Source organism: Molothrus ater, chromosome 3 (genome assembly GCF_012460135.2).
Source record: "Molothrus ater isolate BHLD 08-10-18 breed brown headed cowbird chromosome 3, BPBGC_Mater_1.1, whole genome shotgun sequence".
Lineage (NCBI taxonomy): Eukaryota > Metazoa > Chordata > Aves > Passeriformes > Icteridae > Molothrus > Molothrus ater.
Genome location: NC_050480.2, coordinates 38,160,776 through 38,171,855, shown reverse-complemented (window position 1 = coordinate 38,171,855; position 11,080 = coordinate 38,160,776). Strand labels below are relative to the sequence as shown.

The 11,080-nt window shown below is 43.1% G+C and overlaps 1 long non-coding RNA gene across 2 annotated transcripts; it reads left to right on the top strand.

Annotated features, from left to right (window-relative positions):
- Positions 1-370: 370 nt before the first annotated feature.
- LOC118685557 (uncharacterized) lies at positions 371-1,533 on the top strand. Of its 2 annotated transcripts, none has more exons than XR_008508288.1 (2): positions 371-487; positions 1,431-1,533. It is a non-coding gene; the product is annotated as an uncharacterized LOC118685557 (long non-coding RNA). The 2 variants fall into 2 exon arrangements; XR_004979987.2 differs by having other exon boundaries at positions 371-593.
- Positions 1,534-11,080: the final 9,547 nt, after the last annotated feature.

The window sequence follows — 11,080 nt, the reverse complement described above, 5'->3', positions numbered from 1 at the left end:
AAGGAGTTAGAGTATTGTTTGAAAGAAAATTTAGATCCCCTTTGCGAACACCATCATGGTGATAGAAAATCATTCTTTTCCCTGTAATAATCTACTTTAAAAACATCCTCTTTGCATTACTTCCAGCTATCAGAATCAGCCAGCAAAGTATAGCCTGAATTCTGATAAAGGGCAATTGCAGTAAATGGAGAAACAAGCATAAATTATATCAGCAGTGAGCCCAAGAAAGAATTGCAGAGATAAGGAAAGATGAGCTTTATGAATCATTTATTTCACCTTACATTCTACTGGTAATAAAATAAAAACAATTAATTATAAATAATCATGTTTATAAAGAACAAATAATTTCTATGCCTTGTCCTTCCATCCTCATAGAAAGTTCCCACCAGACAGGAGCAGCAGTTGACTTTACACCATTTCATCCACTGGACATATCACTGGATCTATCTCATGTGACTTTGGACCCCATTCAATTCCTGAAGTTCAGGTGTGTGTATCAGGAAAATCCACTCTCTCTGCAAGCAGTCTCAAGCCTCAAGGCTTATTGAACTGTTCTTCACAAACAAGGATCTACACAATCACTTTCTCAGTGGGTAAGCTACTGAGCAAGCTTGTATGGAGAGATAGCAGGGAAGTCACTGCACTCCCCAGAGCACAGGTGAGGCTGCAGTCCCTGTACTTGCATCGATGCTTCCAAAGTTTGCTCTTTCCATTGACAGAAAATGTCTTTCATCAGTGGTCTCTGCTGCACAAATCTTGTGCAAGCATTTTAAAAAGGGAGGCTTGGTGCATCTCTGTTTCCATGGGCACATTCATGGAGCCAAGAGTCATGATGTCAGCAGGCACAGACATACTTGTACTGGAACTGAGGAAGCCAGCTTGGGCAGTGGCAGCAGCACACTGTGGCACTGGGAGTTTGGGATAAATGGGACAGATCTGCCTAGAAATGGCAAGTACATTCAGAGGTAGCTGTTATGCACTAAGGACCATATGCAGAGCATCCTTCAGTCCTTCCGGTGGCACCCCAAGGGCAGAGCTGTCTCTGCCATTGCTGCAGGGACACCTCTGATTTCAGTGTGGGTGGTTTCTGCTGCTAGACACATCAGTGTGTTGAGACTGTGGGGACACGATGCAAAAGTAAATAAACATTTACCAGTCAGTTTAAATAGGTAGTAATGGCCACTAATTATGTGCGTCAAATAAAATAACTGGTATTTGAATGATTGACCTTTAATTTCTATTAATCAGAGATCATCTATTTGCTACAATGTTCAAACATCAGTTGCTGTCACATGGCAAAACTTGCTTTATTTTTTAGCAAAGTTTATTATCATCTCTGAATTTTAACATTTTAATCCTATGATACAGGGCTGATGAATGGGTGCTTTAGAGTGATTTAATTTTTCTCTTTTTCTTTCCAATTTTCCTAGGAGTCTGGTGTCTAGGAGAAGTTGTTTTATGAAAGAAGAGCAAATTTTACCATTAAAATAATATAAAATATTAACCTTAAATAAAAACATCTATAAGCTGTTTCATGGAACTTGTGGAAATGACTTATTTAAGGCACTGTGACTGTCAGTGACTAAAACTGCAGCTATTTTGCAGACCTGACATTCCTGCTGAGTAACAATTTACATCAACAAATTAATTTTATTTCAGATTTGTTAACAAGCTTATCTAATAATTTATGTGTTCATTTAAAAACTACTAAATAGAAATGCATTCCTGAATAAATTCTAATCTTACTTTTGGGGGTAAGTTGTCATTCAATAATATTTATCATAAAAATACCACAAAAACTCTCATATTGTTTAAGGAAATAAAACCCAGACACTAGACTGATTATAGACAGGCTAGTGACCGCCAGAACTAGGAGTGTTTTTGCATTTGTGTCACCTGCATCAGCATAAGTGCTTTCAGTTATACCAGGTGGGCTGCCTTTGATTAGAGGCACAGCTCTTTGCCCAGTGGAGCCTTTGAGCAGGATTGCAATGCCAGGAGTAATGACATAACTCTAAGGTCAGTCACTCCATCCCCGTGGGAACTCTAGTAAAGCTCCCCCACAATGTAATGCTCTATTCCCCTCCATACATTATAAACAGTTATCCAAGGAGGAGCACATCTTACTTTTCATGCTTTCCAGCTTTCCTCGATTTAGGTATTCACAGTACAAATGGCCAAGCTTCTGTCAAGTTCAGGAGCCCAATGAGCGCTGTAAAACATGAAGGACAGAGAAATAGCAGAAATCTGCAGTTTTGGCTGCTTTTGCAATTGCTGTGATTCACATGCACCTCCACACCTCAAAGGCAAAAGCATCTAAAAGGTGGGAGAGTAGATCTTCAGGGGAAAAAGAATATAAGTCTTGGTTTAGCTCTCTCTGTGAATACAAATTTCATCTGTATGCACATAAATAGTAGAAAAGGCTTTATTTTGAGAGCTAGTTTAACAACTGGAAGGATGCTCCCTCAAAGACTGAGCCATTACAAGGAGATACATGACCCTAAAATTTAGACAATTTAGAAAAAGTATCTTTCCATTTAATGAACAGCTGGTTGAATGCAGAGAAATATAGTAATTTTTCTTGGAGATGGATTTATAACTACTAATATTTTCATGCTAGCAGTATCTTCAAGCAAATGTGATGTGTTTTATGATGTATCTTTGTTTTATATACACATTTCATTCTTGTTATTCCTTGAAAATGAAAAAAAAGAACCACAGCAAATAAGAACAAAAAATGTGGAGCGTAAAAATATTGGGTTTATCTGAAATCCTAGTAATAATATGTCAGAAGATTAAAATTAAAGAAAAAAGCCTTAAAATGTAAACATCTACTCAGCAAAGACACTGACTGAATGTAATAAACTATCTGAAAGCAGAACACTGAATTTGCATCCAGTCATTAACTGCCATGCTTACATCTTTTAGGCAAATATAAAGCTCTCAAATACCACAAAAAATGGAAATGTGATGGCCTCACCATATAAAATAAAACCCCAGTGTAAGATAAAACATATTTCAATGACTGAAATTAATTACAAAATAGAATAAATCACTATACAAATAATTTATCTGCTTTAAATATCATAAAAAAAGTCATTAACATGCCAACAGGAAACTGGCAGCTTGACAACTTTATGACACTAAAACAGGACTGCAATGGTGTGATTCTCACTTCATTTAAGACAATGACAAAGCTTTCATTAATTTCAGCTAGTGAGAACAGAACTGTCAATAATTTTTAATTTAATAAAATGTATTTTTGTTCTGTAGTGCCAAAGAAATTAAAAACTCTAAAAAGTCTGAATATACTGACATTTGGGCTGGTTTACATATGCTTTACATACTTACAGAAATGAGCAGAATAATTTATTATATCAGGCTTGCATTGTCAAATAACTCTTGCACTGCAGAATCCCCTTAGGTTCATCTTTTCCTCTGATCAAGAAAGAGCATTAAAAACCCTCATGTTCTTCTTGGGTGGCTTGAGCCTGTAAAGCTAATATAAAAAGAGATATGACTTAGGAGAAGCTATTTTGTATTGTTAGTTTATCAAGCCCTATCTTTACAACAAGGGAAAAAAAATCTAAAATCAGGGGCAGTGGCTATTTCTCATGCTTATATAATTTTTGTTTTGAAAATGTTGTGCATAACAAAGTAGGATTTATGCTGAGAGCAACATCCAAATGAAGGAGGAGAAGAAGTGGGCACCCAGTGTCTGAGCTATTGGTGCTTGGCAGGTGGACAGTGGGGCAACCTTCTGCTCTGCACTTCAGTGACAGCGTTGGAAAGCCCAGAGCCATCAATGCCCCATGGTGGGAGAGCACCAACAGCTCCATTCCCACTGGAGGACAGAGCCACAGGCAGCCTGAAAGACCAGATAGGAGAGCATTTCAGTCCTGAGCAAAAGGCAGGGAGTGGTTAGTGGCTCTAAAACACAAGGAGTCCCACCTCTTGCCCAAAACTCTCTGCCCATTCACTGTGAGCTGGCACATTGGAATGAAGGCAGAGACATTCCACTTTACTGTCCTGTCTCCAGAAACAGAGGCTGGCCCACCATGAGCTTCCTAGGGCTCATCCTGCCACGCTGTGCATGGAGATGCTCACTGAGATGAAGGAGACACAGCCTGCTTTTCCCTTCCCTCTCCTGCTTACCATCATTTCCAAAATACACCATCACTGGCTCCTTGCCTAGTCCTGCACCATCCCCCTGCTCCAACTCAACCTCTCTGCAGGAGAGAGGGCGAGCAAGGATCTCCTGGGGGACAACCAGGGAACAGAAGGGGAGGAGGAGATGCTATTTGGTGGATGGGAGTGGGGGAATGGGCGCTTCATGAATTATTATTGTCTCCTGAACTGAGTTTAATTTAGCCCCTAGGACCATAAGCTGCTTTTGAGCTACTGCTAGGCAGTGCTCTCTGGTTGTACGTGTCAAACACATGGCCCCTTCCCAACAAGGGCCCCAGGCAGAGGTTTGTGAGACAGTTGGAGTGAGCTAGTGTTGAGGAGCTGTGGTAGGCCAACAGATGGGCTGGGATGAACATCTTATGTCAGAGATTGCTCTCCAGAGGCTATTTCTAGCCTCTTCAGGCCTTTTGTGTTGCTGGAGGGCAATGGAGCTACAACATAACACAGAATTAGGCCTGCTAGTTCTGAATGAGGAAGGTGTTTCCAAGCATTTGTGAAGCAAGTGCAAGTCAGCGATCTCAGCACTGGAATGATAATTGTCTTGCAATTTGACTAATTACCATGTGTGGCAATACAGGTGCGCTGTGACAGCATTTTTTAATGCATCCATTAGTGTGCAGCTATGCCACACAGCAACAGGGCTTCATCTGTTTCACAAACTTCTTAGAGTTTGTGAATAAAGTTAAGCACATCCCTCAGTTCCTTGCTGAGTCAGGGAGAGATTAGTTACAGCATTAACTCAGCTCTACCAAGATGCACCTTTATTCTTCAGAGAAAAATTGCAGGGCTGCCTCTTGCTTTTTTGTATTGCAGTCCCTATATGTAGAAAGACTTCAATGTACAACCTTTCCTCTTCACTGAAACGATAATAAAATAAAGTGTAACTGTACTAAGTGGCAACAATGAGAAAAATACACCTCTGGATGCTCAGAGATATGTAGACACCAAATTCCCATTAAAACTGTCTAGCTAAAAACCACTCCTTCACCCAGATAGCTTCTGCGCAGTCTTTGGTTACGTCAGTATATCACCACTGCAAGAAAATTTTGCCCATGCTCAGCAGTCCATTAGAAATATCTAAGCCTGTCAGACTTGACTGACTTGGCTGAAAAATTTTTAGGTATTTGTGAAAAACATCAATCACTTGTTTTTCAAATTTTAAAAGTTTAATAGTAATAAAATGGTTATTAAAATAGCAATATAATTAGAGTAGTAAAAATTTTGGACAATTTGAATTAGGACAATATGAGATAATAGAAACAAAAAATTCTGGATGTCCGGGTACCTTTTTCTGGGCAGCATAAGCTCGAAAAAGGACACAGATTAAGAGAGCATTAACCCTTAAAAACAATAAGCTGTTGCATATTCATACATCTCATACATGATGCATAAATTCCATTCAAACACAGGATTCGGTCTGGGCAGTGTCAGCTTCTTCCTCTTAATCCTGACAGCATCTTCAGGGCTGAGTGAGGCGGGAAGAAGTTCATTTCTTTTGATAATGGAGCAATAAATTCTCTTTCTCTGAAAGATTTAGGTGTCCTGTGGCTGCTATCTCGCTGCGAGTCCTTTCTTTAGGAAAAAAAGTATCCTACATAGCATAGTTTCTATTTTAACCTTATGTTAAAACCTAAAACTATATTTAACACACTACTTAAGAAAATTAATACAGCATAACTTTCTAACGTAACACATATAATATTCACTTTAATATTTGCAAAAAGCCATTCATAAAATACGCATTTTTCACAGCATTTAAGTGCTCCCAGTCTTCTGGGTTCTTCAACCTTTTCCCTGCTCGAGACAACTGCTTTTCAGCAGAGCCAAGGCCTGCGCTTTCCCTGCCTCACCCCAGCTGGGAAATGGCGCTTTTTGCGTGAGAAGAACGAGCCTTTGAGCCGATGTTTGCAGCCCCGGTCGGGGAGGAGCGCAGCGCCCGCAGCGGAGCCGGGCGGGCAGGACGGGCCGGGGCGCTCTGCGGGCGGGACGGGCAAGAGCGATGTGCGGACCCGACGGGCCGGAGCGATGTGCGGACCCGACGGGCCGGGGCGCTCTGCGGCGGGACGGGCCGGAGCGATGCGCGGGCCGGACGGGCCGGGGCGCTCTGCGGCGGGACGGGCCGGGGCGGGCCGGGGCGGGCCCGGGCGCCGTGCGGCGGGCGCCGCCAGAGGGCGCGGGCGGGCGCGGGGCCGCACAGGGACGCGGCTGCTCCCGCTCCTTAATTGGCCTCAGGCCTCAGAGCGAGCACCGCCGCGCTCGGCCGTGGTTCTGCAGCTAGTTACGGACTGGCGGACAGTTTTTGGCATTTATTGGTGCCCTGTGACACCGAAATTATCATAAGGTCAGAGAATTCATTGAACCCGAGCAGCACTTAAGCGCTGTTAGACTCATTTGTGGCTATTCAGAGGGCTATTCAAGTTTTTCCGAGGGAGGCTATTGGCTCTCCAGGTAAAAAATTAATGCAAAGAGCACAAAAAGAAAGCTAGGCTGTTTTAATAAGCTGTCTTGCTGCTGTAGTAGAGATGGGCAGGAGATAATTCCAAACAAGCAGCTTGCTGTGCCAGCTAAAGGAGTCCCTGGGAAGCTGATAGGAGATAATCAACAAGGAGACACCCCTGCTACCTTTTTTTTTCTGCTGGCTTTCCTCTTTTTCCACCTACTGTGGGTATCTCGCCGATCTCAGAGCACTAGGCTGCAACAGCCACCTTTTTAATTTCGGTGTCTTGAGGGAAGCATGACACCGAGTTGTTAATAACCTCACCTGTCTCTGCTGACACAACCATTGCCTTTTTCACTATCCCAGCAGCAGCAGGAAATCAGCAAGAAAAAAACCCCAACAGCCTAATGTAGAGCCGAGAAACATAAATCAGCTGCTCCTGGAAGGTGATGTCGGAGCCCGGGATGTAAGAGGATCCTCTCTAGGTTGCAGGAGGAGTGACCCGGTGCTGGGAGCCAGCCAGGATTACCCCTTCTGCCCTGCTACCGGGGCAGAGGGGACCGGGAGGAGGCAGAGAGGGACTCCAGGGGAACAGGCAGTGGAGGATGAGATCCCTTTCGTCTGAGTCAAGGGACATGCACAGCTGTCAGTGCGAAGGTGGAGATAGGTAAATGACAGACTGGGTTCGCTCTCTTCCCAGAGCAACAGCAGCTGAGTCAAAACAAGCACAGCCAGAAACATAAAACCCTGAAACCCCGCCCCCGCACACTCGCTCACATATATACACACATCATAATTCATGCTACATCAAAGCAGTGATTACCACAGCTTCCTGGCTGTCTATTTCTGTTTATTTATGGTGCATTACACATTTTAATGCTATTCTCAAACAGCGGCTCAGCTGCTACTGTTCTGCATTTGGGTGGGGGAAAAAAACCAAACCAACAAATGGCTGTAACATACAGTATGTTGTCCCCTGGGAACAAAGGATAAACAAATGCTCAGCATCTTCCAGGGAGCAGTGATTCAGAGTTTTTAATAGCATGACTCCCCCTCCCCATTTCAGTCTTGCTCATGGCTACACACTTCAGCAAGGAACAGGAGGAGTGACAGTGGGGAAGGGAGAAGGGCTGGAGAGGTTCCTGAAGTGACCTGTTAAGCCCAGCTGGCTTCAGGAGAGTCCTTACATCATCCTCTGTCTCTGTAATCATGTCTAGCTCTGGGCTGCTGCAGAGTGGTGGATGGAAGGGGGAGGGCAAAGGTTTGACATCAGCTTGAGGAGAACCACCAAACTCATGTCTTGCTTGAAGCTTGGTTCGAGCTAATGGTAAGAGATCACCTACTAAAAACACTGCCTGCCACGAGGTCACAGCTCATTCCCTCTTCTCTCCATCCTCATAAGGTAAGAACATGGGGACTTGACTTTATTAATTTATTTAAGGAAATGACAGTCAGCTCAGACTAAGTTGAATGTACAAGATTTATTTCTCCTTGCTGTCAACCTTACTCTCATTTCCCCTTGAAGCCTGAGTTCTCATTACCATTACTCTTCTTGCAAAATGCAAGTCATTTTGTTTATGCCATGGGAAAAATATATAATCTCTTTAAGTGCATTGACAGTATCAAAATAAAACAAATAATACTGAACAGGCAGCAAAAACAGAAGCCATTGTGCCAACAGTCCCTGCTGTGAGAGGCACACAGACCGCTGCTGTGCACCTCCTGCTGTACCCTAGTGTGTAGGAGTGACACTTCTAAAAGGCTCTTTTTACATCCCTTAATAATCCAGCCATCCTTGTGAGCTCACTGCAGGCACCATGCTATCAGCAGAGCTTTTGCTGTAATAAACTGCTCTTTTATACACCCAGGGATAGTGTCCATGAGACATGCTGCAAATATATCCAGGATCCCAAAGCCCTCACTGGACAGGGCAGGGCAAGTGAAGCTGTGCCCTTGGTGCCAGCTTACCTTGGCCCTTAACTACAAAAAAGAAAGAAATACCATCTTTCCCATACTCTCTTCACAAGCTTTTTTCTAAAGGGGACCTCAGCTCAGAATAAAGGCTCTGACAGTTTGTGAGGGGTCTCTGTCCAGAAGAAATAATACAAATAAAAAACTGTTTTTAATGGAAGAAAGCTGCAGACGCTGCTGGATGGAGTCACACCTGAACCAGACAGCCAAGGCTGAAGGGCCCCATACCTCATCATCAACTTCTTGTCACCCAGTCCCTCCTGCCACCCTGTTGCAGAAATTGTTGCAACAAGAAAGGATAGCCTGAAAGGGCTAAGCCTTGCATCATTTTTTTTCAAGCTATTACAATGACATGTATGTTCCTAAATTCACAGAGTTGCTGAACTTCATTAGTTTATAAGCATCTACATGGCTACTTTTATACATATATATACACATACACACCAATGGCAAGGAGAGATTGCATTACAAATTTTGACCTCATGCAGAGATATAAAAGGAACCTCTACTCATGCTAGTAAGACTCTAGATTTACAGGGTAAGGAGTGACAAAGTGTGACAAAGTGTCTGGGGTGACAAAGTGTCTGGATGGGATAACCTACACAGAGTTAAGTTTCCTATACACATGTCCCCTGCCCTATCTACACTCTTCTGCCTCGCCAAGTCCCCTGCCCATTCCTCCAAAGATGTGAAAGGCTTCCAAAGAAAGAGGGAGAAAAGTCCTCATGTGAAAGTTTGTGTGACAGCACTAAGCAGGGGAGCTACAACAGAGCTCAAATGCCAGGGAGCCTGCAGGGAAACTCCCTATGGGAGCTGGGGAGGGGGACACTGATGGTCACCTCTTGCCAAGTCTGGACTATACCTGGAGAGGGGAAGTAAAATAGATGGTGACCTCTGTGTGGAACAGCCCCCAGAAGAGGCACCTGAGAAGAGCACATCTGAGCCTCCCAAATGCCCTCAAGGGGAGCTCTGGAGTGTGGGCAGAACAGGGTTTGCACTGCTCCCTGCCAGGACTGAGTTTCGTGGGCCACTTAATCCCAGACAGCATGTGCTAGCTGAGGTGGGATGGTAACACAATCCACACGGAGAGATTTCATACAGAGGAAAAAATGTTGCTGCTATGCTGTAGCATTTGTAATGGTATTTTTAGCCCCCAGGCTCATTGCACATGGGCAGCAGCCACAGCACTGAGGAGCATGTGGGAAGAGCTCCAAGGAAGCTGGGGCGACCAGGTCAGTAATGCAGACCTCCAGTGACAAAATTAAAGTTCTTAGGGCTGTGTTTTGCTGGAAAAAGACAAGAGTTGAAAAGATTTGGTGGCCATAGGTAGTGCCTCTTGGCTCAGAAATTTAGTTGTAGACTAATTTTTTTTAATGTTCAGTTTACTGTCTGCAGCTATAGTTCTCATATCAACAAAAGCTGTGGGGCTGGGTAAGCTACTGTTGTGTTTTTTCAGCTGACCCGCTCCCACTCACCACTGAAATTAGAAGCATCTTAGGCAGCTCTTTTGCTGTTGCCTTGTCCTGCTGCTGCTGCAAGTCAAAAAATGTTTCTTTCATCCTCAGCTTAAAGCTTAGGTGTACAAGAGATGGTTTTATTATTTTTGTTCTGTTGACAAGTCAGGACAATGCCATTCTGATTACAGTAAATTATTTTGAGTTTCTTGATGGGGTAATTCAGACTAAACTATTCAACCCAAAATGAAATGTATGCTTCATTCTCCAGGTATTTAGTTCTCTTGTTAAACTTTGTTTCCTTCTCGTTTAGGTCACTTTTGAAATGAAAAATGCCATTTTGACACAAAAGGTCCAAAACTTTCATTTGGTAAATGTCAAAACAAAGCAATATCATGGGCTATTTTTTTTTTAAGCACTATTCCATTAAAGACTGCTGAAACAAGACGTTTCAAACTTTTTAAGATTGTTCCTTGTCATGACATTTTTGGGGTTTTTTTGACAGAAACTCCATTTCAGGAGAATTACGTCTCCTAAGTACATTTCTAATCCTGAATAGATTGTAAAACAAAGGAAAGTAGAAGAACAAAATTAGAACATCAGCCCACTTTCACTCAGCTAAGCTGTGGTCTTTTCTTGCCACATGAAAGGACCCCCTGAGAGCAAGCAATAGGGATTAGTTGTCCTTGACAGATACTGTTCTATTTTGAAGAAAGGCGAGTTCTCAAGAAGAAGGGAACATGCAAGGGCTGAGTTGGTGTGGCTGGTCATATTACTTTGTAGGACGATCCTGAAATCAGCAGGAAAGTGCTGCATCTAGAAATATTTCTGTCCTTTATCCCCATGACTGATTAGACAGGCTTTGCAGGCTGCCAATAGCTGTGTAGGCAATGGCACTTCTGTGACAGGGAAGGTGTCTCCATTTTCACAGAGATTTGTTTGCTGTATCAAGACCCTGCAGCACCATACCAGCTACCTCTCAAATCCAGACTTGCAGCACTTTACTGTAAGGAGTGAAGTAATCTGGAGT